The following is a 24,995-nucleotide window of genomic DNA, read 5'->3' on the forward strand; positions in this document are numbered from 1 at the left end:
AATAAATAAATAAATAAATAAATAAATAATAGAAAACCTTTTCTCCGTTATGCAATATATTTGGTAATATATTTACTGCTGAAGACGGTTACAAAAGACGAATACTATTATGAACCATTGGTAGATCATTCAGTGAAGATTTCATGGGAAACATGAGTTACGAGCCAGCCTTATACTAATGACTATGTTTTAGACCATATGATTTAGACTATGATTTTTTCCATCAAATGGAAGAAGCCAGAGTATTCCAGAGTGACGGATGGGTGGAGGGACTAGGAACAAGGTTATAGATAAATTGATATGATATGTATGGGGTAGAAAACCAGATGGCATGTTTCAAATAAGGTTGGGGACAGTTAATGTGAATTAAGCTGGATGAATACATTGCAGCTACACAATGGAAAGGTTTGAGAGTCAGAGAGAAGCCTACATGGCAGGCACATTCTTAGATCAATTTAAGGAAGGATACATATGTGTTCTTAGAAAATGTTCTTAGCATGTTTCAAGTCATGCTAAGGTACATAAAAGAGTTGGCAGCAGAAGGATTCACAGTTAGAGAAAGCAGTTATCAATTAATTATAGCAAGAGAGGCATAAGGTGATGAATGAAGTTCTTGACTAAGAAGTAGATAATAAAGATAATTTTAAATGAGTTTTTAAAATGTTTTATGCTGTAGAATATTTTTACAAAAAAGATTTCAAAATGGATTTAACATTTACTTTATCCCCATGGAATTCAGTCATAGCTGGTAGCCGTAGACTAGTAGGAAAGAAAACTTTCAATAATTGGAACAGATTCCACTCTTTTCAAGACACCACAGTTTACACTAAAACATAATATTCTCTACTATACCAAATTTTCGTGACAAGTAAAGGCCCCGGGATTATATTAGACATTTCTGGAAAAAGCTGGGATAGTAACAGCTTCATAGAATTCAGTGCTCATTTGATTAAACAGAAATTACAATTTTTCCATTGCCATTGTATCAACCTGAAATAGTCCTAATGCCTTTTATCACTAGAGAATAGTTTGGAAGAGGGTGAAAATGAGTTATTATTATGAATTCAGCTTTAACTCATATTTTATCTTATGATATGTGCAATATTTTAGTTTGATAATTGTTATGTGCTTTACCCCTGTTCATCTGCCTTAGTTGAAAAGATTCTAAATTAAAAGGCAGAGAAAAACTAAGTATTATAGCATGAGAATTTATGCTGAATTGTGAGAAAACAAACCACCCGAAACAAAATGGGGATAGCAGCAATGTTTAAATGTAAATTGGATATGAGGCAGATGTGTTAGCAGATGTGTTTTGTCTTTTTGAGTAGACTAAAAAATTTAAATTCAATTTGGTCTTTAAATGAAAACCAACAAAAGGTTACTATTTTTCTGTTATAATGGATATCTATCTTAAATGTAATTTGTCTTTTCAAAATGGCTTTATTTTATAACTAATCCATTATTGTTGTTTAAACAGGCATGAGAACAATGCTTATCTTTAGTTAATACAAAATATTTTGGTCCCATTTTCTACAAATCTGAAAGAAGGAAAATAAAACTTTTAAGAGTATAAAAAAACAATTTGCGGTTGTACTTTGGACATGGGTGAGAAGTGGACCATTGCTGCCACTGGAAATTCTGTTGCATTTGCCTAGTAAATTCAGCAAACTTTAATATGAGCATGAATAATATGGAACTGCACATTTTGTATTTCTGACACATTTCCAGGTGGTATTGATGAGGCTGGCTTTTGGGCCTCACTTCCATGGACAAGGCTTTAAAACAGAGTTTCTCAATCTTGCCGCAATTGACATTTTGGATTAAATAATTATTTGTTGTTGGGATTGTCCCGTGCACTGTAGGATGTTTAGCAGCATCTCTGGCTTTCAATAACCAAAGTGTCTGTAGACATTGCCAAACATACCCTTGTTAGGGGTGGGCTGGGGGGAGGGGGCACATAAAAGCCTTGTGAATCGAGAACAAGGGCTCTAAAATATTAATTCACCCCGTCTTGTAGACCAATGTATATCCCAAATAGTACGTAAAGCTTTTCCATGACATAGATAGATCTAAACAGATCAATTACAGGCACATATCTTCCATGTAATGATCTATTCCTTGAAATGATGTAAGAACATGCTTATCATGTAAGCCGTAGGCAGGTTTTCCTTTCCTGTTCCATCTCAGATGTATCCTCTATCATTCGATAAAAGGTCACAACCATCCTGGATCTTACCATGTTGCCTTACTCCATAGATAAAACTGTGGGACACCCAACTAAGTGATGATTTTAGAATTTAAAACCTTGGTCACAAGAAGCCTCCTATGACGAAGGCACCTTGTTGAGACACATGTGTTGATCTTTTTGACATTATTCTAAGGACAATATATAGTGTTAGAAAGAGTAAACTTTGGCTAACAGTGACATATTCTAAAATCATACATATAGTAATGTACTGCAAATGCTGTGGTAGAAGTACTAGCAATTTTTATTTAACTACCTCACCTCTTTCTCTCCTTGCTATTGTCAAAGAAATAATTAGTTGCTCCTGAGGGACTGTCTCTTGAGACTGAATTCGACAGTTTTTAAGAAATTGAAGGTGGCAGTGCCTTGTTCATCCAAAGAAAAAATTTATGGCAGGAGCCTATGCCTTCTATTTATGTATCATAGACCTAGAACTCAGAGTGAAATGGGTGTCACAAGAGTATGCATTAAGAGTATGTTTGAATCAAAAAATGAAGTCAAAATTTCCTGGAAAAGATATGTCAGAGTTGAATACCTGGTTAGAAAATGAAAACTTTTATGTGCAATTAGATTCCATGATTATGTTTCATAAACTGTATGAGCTAAAGCTATAGCTATAAAGTTTTGATGCAACTGTGTTTAAAATGCATGTTTGTTAAAAAAAAAAAAAATGTAAGATTACTGTAAGTCAGCTGTAGTGACCTGTACCTGTAGTCCCCGCTACTACTTGGCAGACAGAGAAGGATGATTTGATCCCAGGTATTCCAGGTTTCAGTGAGCAGTGATTACGCCACTGCATTCTAGCACCTGGATGACAAAGTGCCTCTCTTAAAAACAAAAACACTGCTGGGCGCGGTGGCTCATGCCTGTAATCCCAGCGCTTTGGGAGGCCGAGGTGGGCAGATCACGAGGTCAGAAGATCAGGACCATCTTGGCTAATATGGTGAAACACCGTCTCTACTAAAAACACAAATAATTAGCCGGGCATGGTGACATAAGCCCATAGTCCCAGCTACTCGGGAGGCTAAGGCAGGAGAATCGCTTGAACCCAGGAGGCAAAGGTTGCAGTAAGCTGAGATCGTGCCACTGAACTCCAGCCTGGGTGACAGAGCGAGACTCTGTCTCAAAAACAAAACAAAACAAAACAAAAGCAAAACACAAACATGAAAAGAAAGGAAAGTTATTACGTTAGTGAAGGGGTGACTACAATAAAAGTATTTGGAATTTTTCCTTTTTTTTTTTTTTTTGATGATGTAGGTTCAACATGGCAAGTCTAGATTTAAAAAAAGACATAATTATTGCTATTTGATAAATCTTGGCAAAACATTTTTAGAATATTTCTTAGACACTGAGAAAGTGAATGACACTAATGATTTAGGAAAAAGAAATTGCAACATGGATTTTTTCCAATCATTTAAATTACAATAAAATTAAAGGAAAGCCTAACTGAGATGTCAGCAGATAGAATTTTAGATATAATTCTCAATTATTTAAACTTATTTGATGTTTGATATATATTTGAAAGGAGTTAAAATACACTTATTTATGTGAACACGGTTTCTTAAAGTTTGCAAGCATCAAAACGTAATGGATACTGAAACCTAAATCATTCTAATAATAAAGTAATATTTATCCATACGTAGTACATTCACTTTGAAACAAAAAGCCTGACCATTTTGTTAAAAACGTATTTTCAGCAACATTTTAGTTTTTATATCTGCGGTAGTGATGGAAAAGTGCTGCTTAGATCTCTTTTCATGGAGGAACTTGCTGTTGAGCTGCACGAGCTGCAGCTATTGGTCAGCCTGCAGTCGCCAGTGCCTTCAGGAACAGATACTTTATGGTAGGCAAAAACCATGCTTATCCTAGGCAGCCCTGAGCCTATGACTGAGCCTTTGCTGCTCAGTGCAGGCCTTCTCTCATGGGAATTCTTTGCTCTTTATTCCCATTGGGTTGGCAAGACTTTGTCAGATACACACTGTGGTCAGAGGCTCTCCCACCCAATGCTGCTTCTTCCCTTTTTTATTTTTCACAGGTGTTAGCTATTTACCCCATCCCCACTTCACCCCCAATAAACCTCTTGTGATTTTATCCTAGTCATGGTGTCTCCTTCCAGAACGCTCTGATACACTGATTGATAGTTATGTAATATAGTATATATAATGATATATGATAATTACATAATTTATTGTTACATTTAACAATTGAATAGGAATAATTTTAAAGTTCTTTTATTCCAGGGGAGTGTCTATACTCTTGAGTTATAGCACAATAAGATTTTTTTTTAAAACATTTCTATTTGTGTACTTAGTTTTGTTATTGAGAAGTATAACAGCATGAGAAACAAAATATTTTCAAGCCTAAGCATATCTCCGTAGGATAAACTTTCAGAGTTCCATTTCAAGGAGAAAGGAAAATGATGCTAACATTTCTGATAGAGAAAAGATTGTTTATACTCTACATTTTAAGTGGTGAATGAAGGGTTTGGAATAGCTATATTATTTAGATTCCATTGAATGTATTTTAAAGTGATGAAAACTTTATACATGTGCATCTTATGTCAAAATTTTCCTTTGCCACATTTAAACTTCTAATGGAAAATTGTCAAGGTATGTTAAACTTTAAAAAGTTTAAGAGGAATCAACAGTGTTTCTTGAAATTCATTTGTAGGGGAAATCCCAGCAACATCATAAATGTTTTGCCTTGGATAATTATTGGTTTTCATATTTCCGGCTCCTGTTCTTGTTTTCATTAGCTGATAAATGTAATTCCATCTTCACTGAGAAAAAATAAGCAAACAGAAAATTGTTCCCAGCTCCTTCCATTGCATTTGGGGCCCATGCATTGGTTTTCCCTCCTGTGATCATGCATGCTCTGTACTTGCTCTTATCTAAGTCCAACCCCATCACGTATGCACTAGATATCACTTTTTAATATCTTCAGAAATTTCCTTCAGCCATTCTACTCTTTTCTCTCTGTTAAAACAAACACCAAAACTTCTCTATCCAACAAGCCACTACAGCTATCATCTTATGTCTCTGCTCCTTTTAATATTCTAATGAACTTTCAACACCAGACTTCACCAAGGCTGCAATAGTCAGTGTCTCTAGTAAGCTGCTAATTCCAAAGGTTGGTTCTCAACCCTCAGTACTTGATTTATCAGTGCATTTAACACAGTTGATATTTCCCCTCTTTTTGAAACACCCTCTTCTCTTCCCTTCAGCTTAATAAACTCTACTGGGCTGGTTGCTCCTTCTCTGTTGCATTTGTATTTGTCTTCTGATTTTCTGAACTTTAAAAGCTTGAGTGACCCAGGGATCACTCTGGATCCTCTCCTCTTGCTACCTACAAGTAATAGCTCAGACAGTTCTCCATTCAACCTCATGGATTAAAATAAACGGATGACTCTCAGTTTAAATCTCCAGCCTAGAATTCAGCTCTGATACAGATTCATATATTTAAATTCCTACCTTCCATCTCCACTTGACAGTCTGAGAAGTATTGCGTACCTAAAGATCAGAAAAAAACCTTAGATTAGCTCCTTGGCTAATATCTCACTTTAAATGTATCTGCTACTTAAGTTTTCCCAATTTTCAAAATATATCAAGAATTTCACGACTTCTATAAACTATGATGTGAGTTCAAAAAAGTGTTATTTTTTGTTAGGATTTTACTGCAGTGGTTTCTGCCTTGGTTCTCTAACAGTCTATTACTAACACAGCATGTAAAGTAGTTTATTAGAACAGAAGTCAAGTCATGGGTCTCCTCTGCTCAAAATCCATCTATGTCTCTCCATCTGGCTCAGATTAAAGGCCAAAGTCTCTCCAAGCATAAACTCTGCCCTCCCTGATAAACTATTCATCTCTCTGACATCACCCCCGAATCCTATCTTTCTTTCTCAGTCAGCTCCAGCCACATTGGTCCTCTTGCTATTCTGTATTCATATCAGGCTTCCATTCAAGAGCTTTGCAATTGCTATTTCCTGTCTGGAATAGTCTCTCTTTAGATGTGTGGAAGACTCACACCCTCTCTTTATTCACATCATAAATGCCACTTTCACAAGGAGGAATTTTTTGGTTTCCATATTTAAAATTGCAGCCAACCACCACCACTCTCATGATACCCTTACCTTCTACCTTGCTCTATTTTTCTTCATGGCAGTCATCTTGACTGATATGTTACCTATTTTATTTATATAATTGTTTACACCTGCCCTTAGAATGGAATATCCATGGGATCAGCTACATTTGTGTCCTTTTTCACAATATTGCGAGAGTATCTGCCCAGTGGAATGTGCCATTTAAATATCTTTTCAATGAATAAATAAATGGAAATCACATGAACAGAACCAGAAATGACAACTCATGCTTTATTTGCTTGTGAAAACTTCACTTACAGAAATTCCTTTAAATGAATCAGATTATGTCTTGGGTGACCAGAAATTAACTGTGAGGGAGTTTTGTTGATTTAAAGTGATGTCTTTATTTCATCAAGTAAATGCATAAAATAACTATGCCTATATATATGTGTGTGTGTGTGTGTGTGTGTGTGTGTGTGTGTGTGTGTGTGTTATGAATGTAGTTGGTTGGATTTTGGAGATAAAACAATTTAAAAAATTTCAATTAGATTCAAATGTGAACAATAGAATATTAAACTCATACCTGGTTTTCAGGCTTTTTTCTTTTTTCAGTTTTAATTTTTACATGTATATCTTGGTTGTATGTATTTATGGGGTATATGTGATATTTTGATACAGGCACACAATGCACAATAATCATATCAAGGGGAATTGAATTTCCATTACCTCAAGCATTTATCATTTATTTGTGTTACAAACATCCCAAATATACTCTTCTAGTTATTTTAAAATGCACAATAAATTATTATCGACTGTAGGCTATTTTGTTTATGCAACTAAATCTATTCTAAGATTGTGTAAGCAGGAGTTTCCTTACAGAATTATCTTAGTGTTTACTATATAAATGTTAATTTTCATTGTGTGTCTGGTGCTAGTTTAAGTAGTTTTAAGACAGTGGAAGATGAAATCAGGGAGATAAAGTGTCATTGACCTCCTTCTCACTCAAAATGCAATCTAATTTCCTTTCAACAGTCTCTGGCAGAAGAAGCGACTGCAGCAACGTCTGTGAATTTCCAGTGTAATGAGTTGTATGTGATCATGAAAGGATAGCCTTTTCCTTTGAACTAATTTAGACACCTCTCACATAAAAATGTAGGATATTGAAACACTGGACAGCAAAAAAAGTTACTTAATAAGTTTCAAGAAATATTGGAAGAATCCTTTACTATAACTGGTGATAGGCTTGAATTTCTCCCATTCTACCAACTAATCCATTCTTCATTAAAGTTTGAAGAGCCTGTTTGGCAATTGAAGTGCTATTGATTTTGAAACCATGGCACATGCAGAAATTGTTTCACTCGTGTTGTTTCCTGTATTTGATTTAAAAAGTTGGGACACAGACAGTAAAGCACTTTAATTTAAGGAGTGGATATAGCTGAGTCAACATTTATCCAGGGTGCTTTGCTCTAAGCCGAGGATGACAGAAAGAAAACACAAAATTCTAATCATTAAGCTCTTGAGTACATTCCAATGAACAGTGACTAACTTCTAACACCACAGGGTGAAACTTCAGGACTTTTAAAGTATAAAAAAAAGAATCAGCTTCTTGAGTAAGGAATGCAATGTTTTGAAAGTGAATCCGGAGTCAATTTTCCCATCACCATATGAAAGACGTATATGTGCAAAGGGTGGAAAGGGATGAACACATTCCCTAACTGGAACGTGAAGAAGAATGCTGTTTGATTTCATTCTATTCTAGCTCTATCCTGAGCTAGTCTCTCTGGTTCTCTGAGTATAACTTTTCCAGAGACAGAAAGAAAACTATAAAGCAGATCCTTTAGAATCATTCTATATCCCGGAAGTGAACTGTGCTCAGCCGGTAGATTGTGCTTGAAAGGTGAGTGGAGAGGGAGCAGTTTCTCTAACAGCTGGGGAAAGGGGATCATCTCTGCAGCTGAAGGGGGAAAACTGCTCCATAAACCTCACCATTCCACATTCCCACCTAATGGGCAAAGAATTTGGTAAGCTTTAGTTTGTTCACTTTAAACAGCACCTGGAAATCTTTCTCCCTTCAATAAAGTTCAGAATGTATTAAGAATTTGTCATTTTCCACACAGTTAAGTTCTTCACTTCGAATCTAAAAAGAGAAAGGAAACCACTGATATTCCTTACAAACAAAATGTATTAATTAATCCATGTTACAGGAGAATTCAGAACTGACACTAAAGGTTAATTCTGCTTGCTTTCTATTCCAAAGTTAAAGTTTAAATATCGCTTGAATAAAACCAGTTATGTCAATGAAGCTTACAGGTAATCAAAATCTACATTCATGCTGTAAAGCTGCAGTCTTCAATGCGGTAGTTACTGGCCATGTGTGGCTATTTACATTGAATTTAGTTAAATAAAATAAAATAAAATTTTGTTTTCACTTGAACTAGCCACATCTCAAGCATTCCATAGTCGCATGCTAGCTAAGTGGCTACCACACTGGATAGCACATGTACAAAATACTTCCACTGTCATCAAAAGTTCTTTTGAAAAGCGCTGCTTAAATACTCATACACACACATGTACACATACCATTTGTGCCTGTAAAATTGCCAGATAATACAATTATTTGCCAAATAATACAATCATACAATTGGGAATACTTAAAAAAAGAATGAGAAAGACCATTTGTTTTATATAAAAAAGGCAATTTAAAGTATTCATGTAAGTCTTTAAGACCTCCAGCTAAGACAACTAAAAAATCTTTAAGCATTGTCTAGATGTTTAACAGGTTTGTTCATCAGATTTGTAATAGTTTTGTAAAGTGTTAAGTTTGTAATAGTTTTGTAAAGTGTTTGTAAATAGTACATCAGGTTTGTAATAGTTTTGTAAAGTGTTAAGTTTATAAAGGAAAAAACCAGTTATTTCTACTGGATGAAACAAAAAAAAATAAGTTATATTTAAGGACTATTATTAAAATATGTCTCAGCTTTTTCCGTTTCACAGTAAACAGACAATATTATGAACTAAATTCAGAAAACCAGATTCTTGTTACTTTTGTCATAAAATCCATAACTAAAGATGATATTTCAATCAATATTTTCATTAGGAAGGTACTGACCTATCACTGGCAACTTTTCAAAAGCAACATGCTAAGTCTTAAATTATTCATCCTAATTTAATATTTGCCCAGCAATCACATATTTTCACATTTAGGTGGCTTGTCTTTGAATATATAAGTCTGTGGAGGCCACTTTTAAAGTGTGTAAGTGACTGTAGTTAGAATTAAATTAAAATATGCATTTTATCAGTTGAATAATATTATTTCCCATTACTTTATTGTAGAGGTTACTCTGGGATAATAGACTGAGTGTTAATAGGAGTCACAAGTCTTTTCTTCCTTCTCTTTGTCAATCTTGGTCTTATGAAGTAAATGAATGGAACACAAGTAGTAGAATTGAGTGTAAGAATGAAGAGACAACATTGAAGGTTAAATAAATAGGAATTCATTGTGAAGAAAGTTGGTGGAAACCATAGAAGTTGGCTTCATTGTTTTAAGTATGTTGGGATATCTTTGTTTATCTCTTTCATTTTGCTTTTACCGTCTTTATTCAAGAAAAGATATTTTAAAAAAGTGAAATGAATTAAATTTGGGGAAACTGTTAGAAACAAGGGAATAGCCAGACCGGATCATAATAGAAAAGGAGAAATATGCAGGAAATCAAGAGAACAACAAAAAAATCAATTTGTAAATGAAAGAGACTTTTAACTGAAGAATGGCATTACTCTTCATAAAACATAAAATGATTTGTTCTGTAAGATAGGTAATTGTCATAATTTTTGTAACCCATATTTCCCCAGGTCTTACCAACCTATAGGTACAAATAGGCCATGTTTGTACTAAGGTCTGACAGGATAGTTCTTAGCCCTGACAGGGCTCATTTCCAACTTTGAAATCTCCAGCATTTATTTCTGCAAGTCACTGAATAATGTTATACCTTAAGAGCCCTAGTTAGGCAACTATTGACTGACTGCACTAACACTGTCATCTATAAAAATAATGTTAGTGGCAGACCTAGAATGTTCAGGATGCCATTACCAAGTAAGTTTCAGTCTGGTCCATAGTAGGGATGAGTGTTTATAAAGAAGTATTTTCTCCTAAACTATCTCAAATAGTGTAGTATCTACAAGGCTATACGTTTATTCAGAAATTAGTTGTATTCCTGAATACATACTAAATAGTTATCTCTCCACAGGAGACATAAAACTAGCCTTTCAGGTCAATGGAAAAGTGATCTCATACCCTTCTCTTGTATCACCTCCTTTTCCCTTCAAAGACACGAGTCATTCTTCTCATCAGATAAATAAATAAATAAATATATCAAGTAAATAAATAAATAAGATAGATAAATAAATAAACAAACCCCTTATGCATATCATATAATACCATCCAAACAGAGGCCTGGGAGAGAGAGGATTAAGAGCTTATTAGCTTATCAAAAATATGGACACTAAAGCCTGGTCTTATCCAAGCTAATCATCTGGTGCATTATCATCGACCTCGTTCCATTTAGCAGAGGGGCAATGACGCACTTTCCAGTCTAGATTCAAAAATTCTGCATATAGGAATCTGTCTCTCTACATGTTGACACACCTTTGATGCTGGCCTCTGACTTTTTATGTTATATATTTGGTGAGAACTAGTATTATTTCTTTTCTATTTGCAGTGTCAAAGCTTTGACTTTGAGATAGACTAAACAGGAGTTATTCTAATAATGAGTGCAGCAATAAAACCTATTTTCCAATTAAATATTTAGAAGCTCTGAAATGGTTTGACTGTGTCCCTACTCAAATCTCATCTTGAATTCCCATGTGTTGTGGGAGGGACCTGGTGGGAGGTAATTGAATCATGGGGGCTGTTCTTTCCCATGCTTTTCTTGTGAAAGTAAGTCTCACAAGATCTGATGGTTATTATAAGGGGGAGTTTTCCTACTTAAGCTCTCTTTGTCTGCCGCCATCCACTTAAGATGGAAGTTGCTGCTCCTTGCCTTCTGCCAGGATTGTGAAGCTTCCCCAGCCACGTGGAACTGTGAGTTCTCCATTAAACCTCTTTTCTTTGTAAATTGCCCAGTCTTGGGTATGTCTTTATCAGCAGCATGAAAACAAACTAATACAGTAAATTGGTACCAGCAGAGTGGGGTGCTGCTGAAAAGATACCCAAAAATGTGGAAGTGACTTTGGAACTGGGTAACAGGCAGGGGTTGGAACAGTTAGAAGGACTCAGAAGAAGTCAGGAAAATGTGACAAATTTTGAAACTTCCTGGAGACTTATTGAATGGCTTTGACCAAAATCCTGATAGCGATATGGACGATAAGTTCCAGGCTGAGCTGGTCTCAGATGGAGATGAAGAACTTGTTGGGAACTGGAGCAAAAGTGGCTCTTGTTATGCTTTAGCAAAAAGACTAATAACATTGTGCCCCTGCCCTAGAGATCTGTGAAACTTTGAACTTGAGAGAGGTGATTTAGAGTGTCTGGTGGAAGAAATTTCTAAGCAGCAACGCATTCAAGAAGTGACTTGGGTGCTGTTAAAGGCATTAAGTTTTATAAGGAAACAGAGCATGAAAGTGTAGGAAATTTGCAGCCTGACAATATGATAGAAAAAAAAAAAAAAACCATTTTCTGAGGAGAAATTGAAGCCAGCTGCAGAAATTTGCATAAGCAACAAGGAGCCAAATGTTAATTCCCAAGACAATGGGGAAAATATTTCCAGGGCATGTCAGAGGTCTTCACAGCAGCCCCTCCCATCATAGGCCTGGAGGCCTAGGAGAAAATGGTTTCATGAGCCAGACTCAGGGTCCTTGTGCTGTGTGCAGTCTAGGGATTTGGTGCTCTGTGTCCTGCCATAACTAAAAGGGGCCAAGGTACAGCCTGGACTATTGATTCAGAGGGTGGAAGCCCCAAGCCTTGGCAGCTTCCACTTGATGTTGAGCCTGTGTGTGCACAGAAGTCAAGAATTGAGGTTTGGTGACCTCTGTTTAGATTTCAGAAGTTGTATGGAAACATCTGGATGCCCAGGCAAAAATTTGCTGCAGGGGTGGGGCCTTCGTGGAGAACCTCTGCTAGGGCAGTGCAGGAGGGAAATGTGGAGTCACAGCCCCCACATAGAGTCCTTACTGGGTCACCATCTAGTGGAGCTGTGAGAAGAGGCCCACCGTCCTCTAGACTCCAGAATGCTAGATCCACTGACAGCTGGCACCGTGCACCTGGAAAAGCAACAGATACTCAATGCCAGTCTGTGAAAGCAGCCAGGAGGGAGACTATACCCTGCAAAGCCACAGGAACAGAGCTGCGCAAGACCATGGGAACCCACCTCCTTCATCAGCATAACATGGATATGAGGCATGGAGTCAAAGGAGATCATTTTGGATCTTTAAGATTTGACAGCCCCACTGGATTTCAGACTTGCATTGGGCCTGTATCCCTTTTGTTTTGACCAATGTCTCCCTTTTGGAATGGGTGTATTTACCTAATACCTGCACTCCTGTTGTATCTAGGAAGTAACTAGCTTGCTTTTGATTTTACAGGCTCATAGGTGGAAGGGTCTTGTCTTGTCTCAGATGAGACTTTGGACTGTGGACTTGTGAGTTAATGCTGAAATGAGTTAAGGCTTTGGGGAACTGTTAGGAACGCATGATTGATTTTGAAATGTGAGGACGTGAGATTTGGGAGGGGCCAGGGATGGAATGATATTTGGGTGTGTCTCCACCCAAATTTCATCTTGAATTCCCACATGCTGTAGGAGAGACCCAGGGGGAGGTAATTGAATGATGAGGGCGGTCTTTCCTGTGCTTTTCTTGTGATAGTGAGTAAGTCTCACGAGATCTGATGGTCATTATAAGGGGGAGTTTTCCTGTACAAGGTCTCTTTGCCTGCTGCCATCCACATGATATTTAACTTGCTACTTCCTACCTTCTGCCATGATTGTGAGCCTTCCCCAGCCACGTGGAACTGTGAGTTCTACATTAAACCTCTTTCCTTTGTAAATTGCCCAGTCTCAGGTATGTCTTTATCAGCAGTATGAAAACTGACTAATACAAGTTCCATATCCAACCTGAGTAAAGGCAGTTGGCTTATACTTGGAATTAATGTATGCTAACATTTTTTTTTTTTTTTTTCTGGGGAAGACCTGGGAAGATGAATGTCATATGACAGAGCAAGAGTTTGAAAATATTTATTTAGTAAAATAGAATTTTCACCTAGTTCCTCGGTAGAAAAATGAAACAATGATAAAGAAGTTAAAGAAAAGTGACAACTAAAAAATACTGACCCTATGAAGCAAATGTCTGTAAATAAAGCATCAAGTGTTTCCTTTCTTTATCTATCATCCTGCTTAAACTTGACATAGCTTCTAGCCAAGTACCTCATGACTCAGACTGCACTCCCTCTTTTTAGGTATCACTTCCTGAAACGTCAGATGACCTCTTAGGCAATTTTGTTGAAAAGGTGTTTCTACAACTACTTTATTCCTCTTATTTGGGCTTAGACTGCCAACTATGCTTTCTAAACCGATTTCACATGCCGTTGGTTTTATTGAAAACATAAACAAAGACCAATAACTAACTTTGTTTTATACAATACATATATATTCAAACCCAAATCACTCCATATGGAAATGGGATATATAAATAGGTAAAAAAGGGAAAGAAGTAACTGATCCTATTACAATAGGTCGTAAAGGAACACAAAATCAAGCACCACAGGGTCTGGAAGTTAGTTGCTTGACAGAGAGAAAGCATGAGATGTCCTTAGAAGGAATTTAAAACCATGAACTTAGGACACTGGTGGGGTCTAAGGAGGAAGACTGCCTATGAATAAGAACTGTGAAGTGATCTGTATGCTCCAAATTTATTATGCTTTCCTATAAGTTAGCAATCAGTTGCTATTCAAGACTGGAATCCACCTGAGTATTGGGGGAAGAATTAAGATAGCTGCTTTGTGTGCATGCAGGATTTTTCATTTTGACAATGAGTTAAGAGTGTTGCCTTGATTTTCAATGTGAAGTAGAGTTCAAACTACCAAATGCTGAATTGAGAGATGAGAGTAATATTTTTTTTTTTCTTTTCTGCATTGATCACTAAATAGCCTTACGTTATTTTATGTGTTAACCAGGAAAAGTAATATATATATCATTTCAATTATATTTTATAATTTTTTAACTTATATCCTCTATATAAGTTTTCTGACTTTGGTTCTTGAGATCTTGGTACACAATACAAACTCACAAGTATAGTGTTCACTCATGACTCCTAGAGAATGCTTTGATCCTGGCCATTGAAAACAGGCTTTCCTCTGAATATATATGATATTGAGTACTGCACTGACCTACATCAAGGATACATTTTCAATGTTTATTTCAGAAACAAAAACAGTTTGGTGGTTGAGGGACTGATATCTGTACAGCACATTGTTATTATACTTCAGAATTTTACAGGACATATATTTGTTCAAGATCTGAAAGGATAACTAATACATTTTTTCCTATTCTAGTATACAATAGAAAGACTTGAAGTCATTTTCCTGGAGTAGAGGTATTACATAAATGTTAAATCATGTTAATAACTTTCTAGTCCACATGACTGCCACAGGCTTAGGCATATAGATTTTTTAAAAACTAGACAACTGATTAGCCTAAAAATTGATTAAAGAGAATTTTATTATATATGGACATTCAATTCTCTAGCAAATTTGTTTTATATTGGCCAAGGTAATAACTGCATTAATAAAAAAAGATGTGTAGACATTGGGAACATACAGAAAAGGAGAAAAAATGTGTCCACTTTGACCTACTTTTCCAAGGTCACAATTGTTACCTGCATGATCTATTTTCTAGAGATTTGAGTTAAGTATTCTCTCACTGAGACTGCCCTGGTTCAAACAACTATCACCTTAAGCTTGAGACATCAATACAGCTATTATTTTTTCTCCCTTCCTCTGGGATTTTGCCACTCTTAAACTAGCCTGCATGTACAATACAGAAGAGTATCCTTAAAATGCTACTACTCAGTCAGCGTTGGTCTGAATAATGAAGAATGACAGGTTTAGGCAAGGAAGCTGCAAAAAAGAAAGGGTGGAGGTGTCTTTGATGGTATTTTGTTTTCAACAAAGATTACAGGAGGATGTTTATAGTATAGCAACCTCTGATTTGAACAGATGGTTTCCTGAAATTTGGTACAAAATGAATTTGGTTATTAGCCAAAGCATTGGACTAAATAGACCAAGGTGTGAGTTATGTCTAGACCAGTTGGCTTCATTTAGCAATAGCAAATGCCTACATGTCATGCTCATAAACTTTACCCTGACATCTAGAGAAACATCTTTAAAACCTCTGCTGCTATTCCAAAGGAGGCCAGAGAGGAAAAAAACGGGTATTGATCAAAGATGCAAATCTCACTTCACTGTTGGAAAGTCACTTTGAGGATATATGTCACCATCCATCAACAGGCAACACCAAATCTGGATGTAAGTCTTCATACATTGTTTCTGAAAGGGAAGAAAACAAGCAAACTTATTAATTACTATGAATAGTAAATGATTAAAAATTCTTACACAAATAGATGGAGTTAGCAACAAAAGATTGTGTCCCCTGCATCTTCACTGCAGAATTCATCTCACCTCTCTACTTTAAACTCCCCAGTGCCTTGTCTTTTTCTACAAGGTAAATACCAAGAATAATACATAATGCACTTTACAGCCTGTTGATCTATCTCTCAAGCTTCATCTTCTACCATTCACATTTAATTCTAAACTGATTGTAGTTCTTTGCATATATGGCACTATAACCTATTTTTATGCCTTTACTCATGTTTTCTCTTTTTCAGCTCCTTTTCAAAATCGGTTCAGTTGTCACTACCTCCCAGAAGTCACCTGATCCTCCTCATATAGTGGATTCTGATGGTGTCCTACCCAGATCCCCTTCACTGCCAGTGTACCATTACCCATCATGTGCTGGGAATGTTGGCCAATAACAGCTCAGTTACACTCTTGTGTAGAGATGTTCTTCAGCCAAATGGGAGCCAGTTTTCCCTACAGCAGATTACAGCAAACTACAACCAGCTTGTAGATCAAATCCAGTCTACTACTAGTTTTTATGAATAAAGTTGCATGGAAACACAGCCATGCCCATTTGCTTACACGTTGTCTTTCACACTGTGATGGCAGAGCAGTTGCAACAGACACGGAATGAACTGAAAAGCCAAAAGCATTTACTATTAGACTTTTACTGAAAGATTGTTCAGATCCCTAGAGGGAACAAAATGTGAGTCCTGATACTGTGGCGTTATTTGTACTCCAGCATCGATAATTTTCTCATACTATCATAATAAAGTTGACCTCCTGCCAAGACCACATTATTGTTTCACTTTTTCCTGTGTCCTGTTCTGTTTCCCTCATTCCCCTTTCCTGAGGGCACTCCTTTGATGAATCATTTAAATAAGATTCACCAATTCAAACTCTACTCCTAGAAAACCTGACCGAAGAGGTTTGATATTTGGGATGGTCCTAGGTAGCGGACATTATAGATGGGATTGTGGAGTTGATTTCTTACTTGATGGATGGGGATTATGACCCCATCCCTGATAACACATGGAGTTTTGATAGTCTAATGGTCCCTAATATGCTAAAGCTGTGTAATTGATAGGATTTTTCACATGTGATGGGCTGGGATGGGGACAGACGAAAGGAGTAGCACTAGCTAGTAGACTTGGGTATGATGAGAGGTGCTTTCACCTCTATTTCTATTTCTATTTAGATATAGAAAGCATAATGATTATGGGATTGGGTGGCTAGAGCTAAACACCATTGATTCCATGAAAAAACATTAGCTGGCTTGGATATAACGATCAATAAGGAAAAGCACAGTGTGAGAGTTACAGAGACTCCTTAGAAGCACTTATAAAGGATCGAGAGACACAGATGAAAATCAGACAGCTAAAGGATGGGTACAGCTAAACATCAGAGGTACTAAATTATGAGCTTAGGGAAGCCTCATATGGCAAAGTTATGATACTGATAGAGAAGGAAAGGACCCTAAGACTAGAGATGGAGATACTAGAGAAGGGAAAATTTCCACATTCAAGAACCTTGCCTCTCCAGATTCCTCCAAATATCCTGGATTGCAGAAGTGGGTCACCCACCCTTATTGGAAGAAATAATCCTCCCCTTTTGTTGGTGATTATGCAAAGGCCTCAAAGGGTCCAACACATTACAGGACAATGCTCGTACTACTAAGAATCTGTCACCATCTCACATCGTGGGCAATATTCCCATAATCAGAGTGATAGCACAACAAACTCAACTGGGGAGTAGCTGGGCCTGTTATATGTTGGTAATTATTTGCCAAAGGAACTATAGGACTGGCCAGCATGTATGCAAAGGAACCCTGAGGGTAACCTTACGAGTGGATCCTAAGAGTGCTGGTTCAAAAGAACCAGAGAGAGCAGGGGGAGTTCATTGATATATGGACACTCAATTCCCTGGCAAGGATTTTGTGTGATGTCTAATATGTTGTTTGGATAGCTCAAATGGCTTAGCTGGTTTGTCAGTGACCTGGCTGGAAGAGTAAGATTGGAGATCTGGGAGACAGGCATGTGAAAGAATCTATGGGAGTGGGCACAAAGAATGAGCTTCATTGTACTAAACACTAATGACCACTAGAGAACAACCACCCCAGAAGTGGTACCAAAGTAAGTGGATAGAATGACTCAGTGAGAAAATGTGAGCCATTACATGTCCTCACTGAACTAATGGTTTCACAATGAACTTTTGATAAATGGCCATGGTGATAGATTGAGGCTTAATCGTGGGTTCAACAATATAGGGAACATTTCACCAAGTCTCAGATTCTAGAAACTCAAAAAATTCAGAATGTCATTCCATTTCTAGTTTATACTCAGATCTCCATCTTCCACAAAAATGGCCAAATTTAATAAAGATGTTTCAATTGTGTTTGTTTAAAGATACAAGGAATGCATAGTCTAACCCTCTCTAAATATATCTCTGACACAGTCCTTGATGCATTTGTGAAAAATGATTCACAGCTTAACCTTCAACATGTTACTAATTCCTGCAACCTTACCCTGAGGTCGCACCATAAAATCAAATCTTAGGTTACGTGTTCTTTTAAGCTTTATTTCTTTGATAATGTGGCATTTCATAAGGATAATAAGAATTTCCCCGTAATGAATTACATTTGTGTTGAAAGCATCTGCAATATTTCTGTCAATAGACAATAAATTTAAGAAGATGGTGCTAGCCTTGAATATTTACACAAAATAAAATATAAGAAGGGAGTGGAGAGATTCTGTTTTTATTAATCATCATTGTCCTGTACAAATGTCAACTCTCCTCCCATATCTATCCCATGTGGACTTTATCACAGTCCACTGCCTTTCATCAAATGATCCTACACGTTCGTCCTTATGCCCTAAAATGAGTCAGCCAAGGTCAAGTCCAAACTGTAATGGGGGCACAGGGACAGAAGGAAGCCTGCTCTGTATCTACCCCCCTTCAACCGAAGGTTGAAAGGATATTTTCTTCAAAGCAATCATCGTGAAGACTCTAAAGATCTGGGTATAATATGTTTTCCTCATTATTTAATTATAAAATAAATAGAAGAAATCCACAGTCTTCTGATATAATTTAAGGCAATGCTGCTTTGTGAGATACAGAACAAAAATAAGGAGCTCACATACCTACTTTAAAAATATAAATGAAGCATTTTAAGGATTATATATTCTAAAGCAAGATACAACGGGAAATATCAGAAGAAAACTTCGCTATGCTAAAAACCGAGTTCTGAATCATCATGTGAGGTCTATTTTATTTTTTTTAACTTTCTATCTCTTTTTGAGAATCATTGGTTTGGGACTTTGTAAAATGTGTAAATGTAATAAAATATTTTGAATGATATTTCTCTGTCATTACCAGCTCTGATTATTCAGTAGAATTCACCCATTTCCAAATATGGATGAAGCAAAGATTTTGAAATTAGAATTTATTTTAAATCCAGACTTAACAAATTAATACTTTCTAATTAAACTCCATCTCAGCCTTACTAGTAACCGTGAAATCGGATGACATATATGAAAGTGCCTGATATGAAAATGGTAGGATATCACTTGATCTTTATTTTTACTTCTCTTATTCTTCTCTTCCTTATCTTAAGAGAAAAAAACTAAAATAATTGTCAAATTATCAGTGAATTAATATATGTGAGTTTTGCAACATTTGTGTAGTTTTCTGAAAATCCAATTTGGATTATTTTTGTTTCTACAACGTAGTTATTCTGACTTAGATATATGAAATATATTTTATGTGATACTGAAGTTCAGTTTCTGAAATGAACTCTCTCTTCCTCAGTCTGTCCGTATCTCTCTCTCTCTCTATATATATATATATACACACACACATATATGTATGTATGTATGTGTGTGTGTGCGTGTGTGTGTGTGTCTAACAGTAGCATGCACACACACACACACATATATATGGCAATAGTTTCTGAGGATTTGACTTTTTGAGGTAGCTATAACAGAACAATAGAAATTATCTTGGTCTTCCACCAAGACCTGGGTTTGATTAATAATCTACATAAATTACTTAGCTTCAAATTCCTTATCTCAGAAATGCATACAATACAGTTAGCATTGAGTCAAAATAAGTTAATTATAAGGAGTGTTAGGAAAAAATATAGAGTAGTAAGCATCATTGAAATAAAATCTAGCTACCTAAGTATAAATTAATTTCCCCAGATATTTTAATCCAAAGGAGTTATTAAATGGTATACTTTTGAAACCTCTTAATATTTTACTATTATTTCTTAGTTGCTTCTTTCAGTCTCCTGAGAAGACCTGACTGAGCAGGAATGTGAAGGAAAAAAATAATTATCATTATTTTACCTTTGAGTTCAAGAATCAGTAAGATAGATTTAAAAATAAATTTATTACAAAACAATACAGGATACAGCTGCTCTAATTCTGATTCTTTGGCTAGACACACAGTTCAATAAACAATAAAATATATAAAAAATTAGAGCTACTATCCTAGTATCATTCTACAAAATATTGAATTAAATTAACTCAAATTAAAATTTTCACTTATGTGTACCCATCTAGCCAATAATTTTCTTTTTTCTTTTTTCTTTTTTTTTTTTTTTTTTTGAGACAAGGTCTCACTTTGTCACCCAGAGTGCAGTGGCACAATCACAGCTCACTGTGGGCTCAACCTCCCAGGCTTAGTAGTGATCCTCCCACTTCAGCCTCCTGAATAGCTGAAACCACAAGTGTGTGACTGGCTGATATTTAGTATTTTTTGTTGAGAGAGGGTTTTGCCATATTGCCCCAACTGGTCTCAAATTTCTGGGCTTAAGCAATCCTCCTACCTCAGCCTCCCAAAGTGCTGGGAGTGTGGGGGAGCTACCGCCCCCAGCATATCCAACAATTTTAAGAAAGTGTCTGGATTACAGTTTGAGTTGTTTTATTTCATTTTTACCTAAGAAAATTCTAACTGATGGAACATCAACTATTTTATATTATTAGTAACCTTAAATAGATACTCACTATCCAGATGTATTATGCAGCTGTTACTAAGCTCAGTCAGTCTCTCCTTCTTCGTATATGGACCCAAGAACCAAAAGGTGCACTTCTGTATGATTCTAGGAAATTTCTTTTCTTCTTCCCAGAGGGAGCTTGTGAGGCCAAAATTTTATGAAGTATAACCATATGACTTTTATTTTCATTTTAAAGTGCACACCAGACCTGATTTCAAATTATCTTGGGTTGCACTCATTTTATAAGCTAGAATCAAAACAGAAAATAACTAAAGTATATACTTTCTTATAAGACATTAGCAAGTCAAAATGATAGATAACAGCTAAGATCATTGGTTAGAAAATGTATTTAAAAACTCTTCTCATATTTTTTATTTTTAAATTGAAGGTTGAAATAAATTGAACTCAGATCCAACTACATTGCTGAATGTGATAGAAAACATAGCTACATTATCAGACACTACACTAAATTTGCCAAATAATCCCTAATGTAAATACTGAGCACAATGTAATGTTATACTTCAAAATTCATCCTTAGACTTTTCCTGTTCAGGAAGTGGTAAGGAAAAGAACAGTGATGCTGCTCTCAAGTGTCATCATTCTCACCTTCTCACTCTGGCAGAAGAAAGCCCAGAATGGTCTATACCTTGCTCAGCCTCTTGGGATCATCCCATCTCTCAAATTCTCTTTCTACTTTAGTAGTTCTCAAATTTGACTGAATGCTGATGTAGCCAGGGGATATTTTAAAAACATGGATACAGGTTTTACACCAGAGATTAAATTGAGTGGCGTGCTGATTTTTAAATAGTAATTCTGCCAAGTAATGTCAGCAAGAATGGCAGAGAAAAGAAGAAGCCTAGACATTGGACTTACTGGACAAATACTTTAAATCAGCTATTTAAAAAATATATTAAAAGAGCTAAAGTAAACCATGTGTAAAGGGAAAGTATGAGAATGATATCTCACCAAATGGTAATTACCAATACAATAATAGAAATAATAAAAAGAACCAAATTGAAATTCTGGGACTAAAGAGTAACATATAATAACTAAAATTAAAAATTTCCTGAATGGGTTTAGTAGCATATTTAAGGTGGCAAAAAACTCAACCTAACTTGAAGTTAGGTCAATTGAGATTACCCAGTCTGAAGAACACAATGAAAAGAGAACAAAGATAATGAATAGAGCCTACAAGACCTGTGGGATATCATCAAGTATGCTGCCATATGCATGATGAGAGTCTCAAAAGGAGAGGAGAAAGAGAAACAGGCATGAAAAATATTCTAAAAAATAATGGACAAAAATGTCCTAGTTCTTATTAAACACATTAATTTGCACATACAGGGGGCCCAATGAACTCAAATAGGATAAACAGAGGTCCACAGTGAACAACAAATCATAATCAGACTGATTAAAGCCAAAAAAAGAATCTGGAAGGTATCAAAAGAGAAGTGATAAATCATGTACAAGGGATACTCATGAAGACTGACAACTAATTTTGCATCAGAAATCATTGAGGTCACAGGCGATGAGATGAAATACTCAAAGTACTGAAAGAAAAAAAAAAAAACTTTGATTCAAGAATTCTGTCTGACAAAATTGTTCTTCAAAAAAGAAAGAGAGGTTAAGATCATCCAAGATAAGTAAAAATTAAGATAATGCATCACAAGCAGGCTTGCCTTAAAGGAAATACTAACAGGAGTCCTTCAAGCTGAAAGACACTAGACACTAATTCAAATCCACCTGAAGAAATAAAGAGCACTGCGAAGGCCTGGCCTCCAAAATTTCCACTGGGAGTCTCAACTTACTATTTCTCCTTGCATGCTTACTGGTTGGATAAAGATAATTCAGTGGAGGAGGTTTTGATTCATGGGAAATGGCAGAGCCACAAAATTGAGGTGACCTAGATCCCAGGGTTATTATGTGGAATGGTGCTCATGGAACTCCTGTACCAAATAGTTAATAAATAAAAGATATGCCTTTCTTGGTTTAAAAAGAAGGAAAGATATCAAAATGGATCAAAGACTTAAATGTAAAAGCTAAAACTATAAAACTAGTAGAGGAATACATAAGAAAAAATATTTATGACATTGGATTTGGTACTAACTTTCTGTTTGTTCGTTTGAGATGGAGTCTCACTCTGCTGCCCAGGCTGGAGTGCAAAGGTGTGATCTCAGCTCACTGGCTCACTGCAACCTCTATCTCCCAGGCTCAAACAGTTCTCCTGCCTCAGCCTCCCAAGTAGCTGGGATTATAATCACCGCCATCATGCCCAGTTAGTTTTTGTATTTTTAATAGAGTTGGGATTTCACCATGTTGGCCAGGCTGGCTGTGAACTCCTGACCTCATGTGATCCACCTACCTTGGGTTCCCAAAATGCTGAGATTACAGATGTGAGCTCCCATGCCCAGCCTGGTCATAACTTTTTACATATGACACCAAACCCACAGGCAACAAAGGTAAAAATAGATAAATTGGACTACATCAAAATGAAAACCTCTGTGCATCAAAGACACGATTAACAGAGCAAAAAGGAAACCTATGAAATGAGGGAATATATTTGCAAATCATATGAGGGATTAATATTCAGAATGTATAGAGAGCTCCTCTAACTCAACAACAAAAACAAAACTAAGACTAAGCAAAAACAACAGAACTTTGATTAAAAAATGGACAAAGAGCTTGAATAGACAGATTTAATGAACATACACAAGTGTCCATCAAGGACACAAAAATAAGTTCAATGTCACTACTCATTAAAAAATATAAATCTAAGTCACAATGAGATACCACCTCGCACCCATTAGGATTTGGCTACTGTCAAATAAATAAAATAACAAATCTTGGCAAGAAAGTGAAGATGTTGAAATTTTTGTGCACTGTTGATGGGAATATAAAATGGTGTAGCCACTAAGAAAATAGCATCGTGTTTCCTCAGAAAACTAAAAATAGAATTATCATGGGATTTTCCAATTTCAATTTTGGGTGTATACTCATAAGAACTTAAATTTTTGTGCACTGTTGATGGGAATACAAAATGGTGTAGGCACTATGAGAAATAGCATTGTGTTTCCTCAGAAAACTAAAAACAGAATTTTGATGGGATTTTCCAATTTCAATTTTGGGTATATACTTACAAGAACTGAATGAAGGTCTGGAATAGATCTGAAACATGGGTCTGCATACTCCTGTTCACAGCACCATAATTACTAATAGTCAAAAGGTATAGGCAACCCAACTGTCCATTGATGGATGCATCAGTAAAAATGTGGATGCAATGGAATATTATTCAGCTTTATAAAGGAAGGAAATTCTGATACATGCTACGTGGAAGAAACTTAAGGGGGATTATGCAAAGTGAAGTAAGCCAGTCACAAAAAAGACAAATGCTATATGACTCCACTTATATGAGATACCTAGAATAGATAAACAGAAAGAAAATACAGACTGGCGGGTTGCAGGAGCTAGAAACAAGGAAAACAAGGAGTCATTTTTGAAACTTTTATTATAAGTTCAGGGGTACATGTGCAGGTTTATTACATAGGTAAACTTGTGTCTTATGGGTTTGTTGTATATATTATTTTGTCACTCAGGTATTAAGCCTAGTATCCATTAGTTATTTTTCCTGATCCTCTCCCTCCTCCAACCCTCCACCCTCAGGCGCCAGTGTGTGGTGTTCCCCTGTATGTGTCCACGTTTTCTCATCGATTAGCATCCACTTATAAGTGAGAATATGTGGTATTGAGTTTTCTGTTCCTGTGTTAGTTTGCTAAGGATAATGGCCTCCAACTCCATCCATGTTCCTGCAAGGGACATGATCTCATTCGTTTTAGTGGCTGCATAGTATTCCATTTCAATGCCTACTTATCACTTCCTTTCACTCATTGTTTCAGGAAATTTGATCAATAAGGCCTTTGTATTTTTGTATTTCACTTTCTGTTACCATTAACAATTTTGTTTGTTTGTTTGTTTTTGTCATCCTACCCAACACCTAATGTTTCCGGAGCTCTCCCTAATAGATTTGGCACACCTCTTACTTAGTATTTCACACTTCCCTTATCCAGTCTATCCCTGATGG

The sequence above is a fragment of the Rhinopithecus bieti genome, unplaced genomic scaffold (assembly GCF_001698545.2).
Source record: "Rhinopithecus bieti isolate Rb0 unplaced genomic scaffold, ASM169854v2 scaffold_6782, whole genome shotgun sequence".
Lineage (NCBI taxonomy): Eukaryota > Metazoa > Chordata > Mammalia > Primates > Cercopithecidae > Rhinopithecus > Rhinopithecus bieti.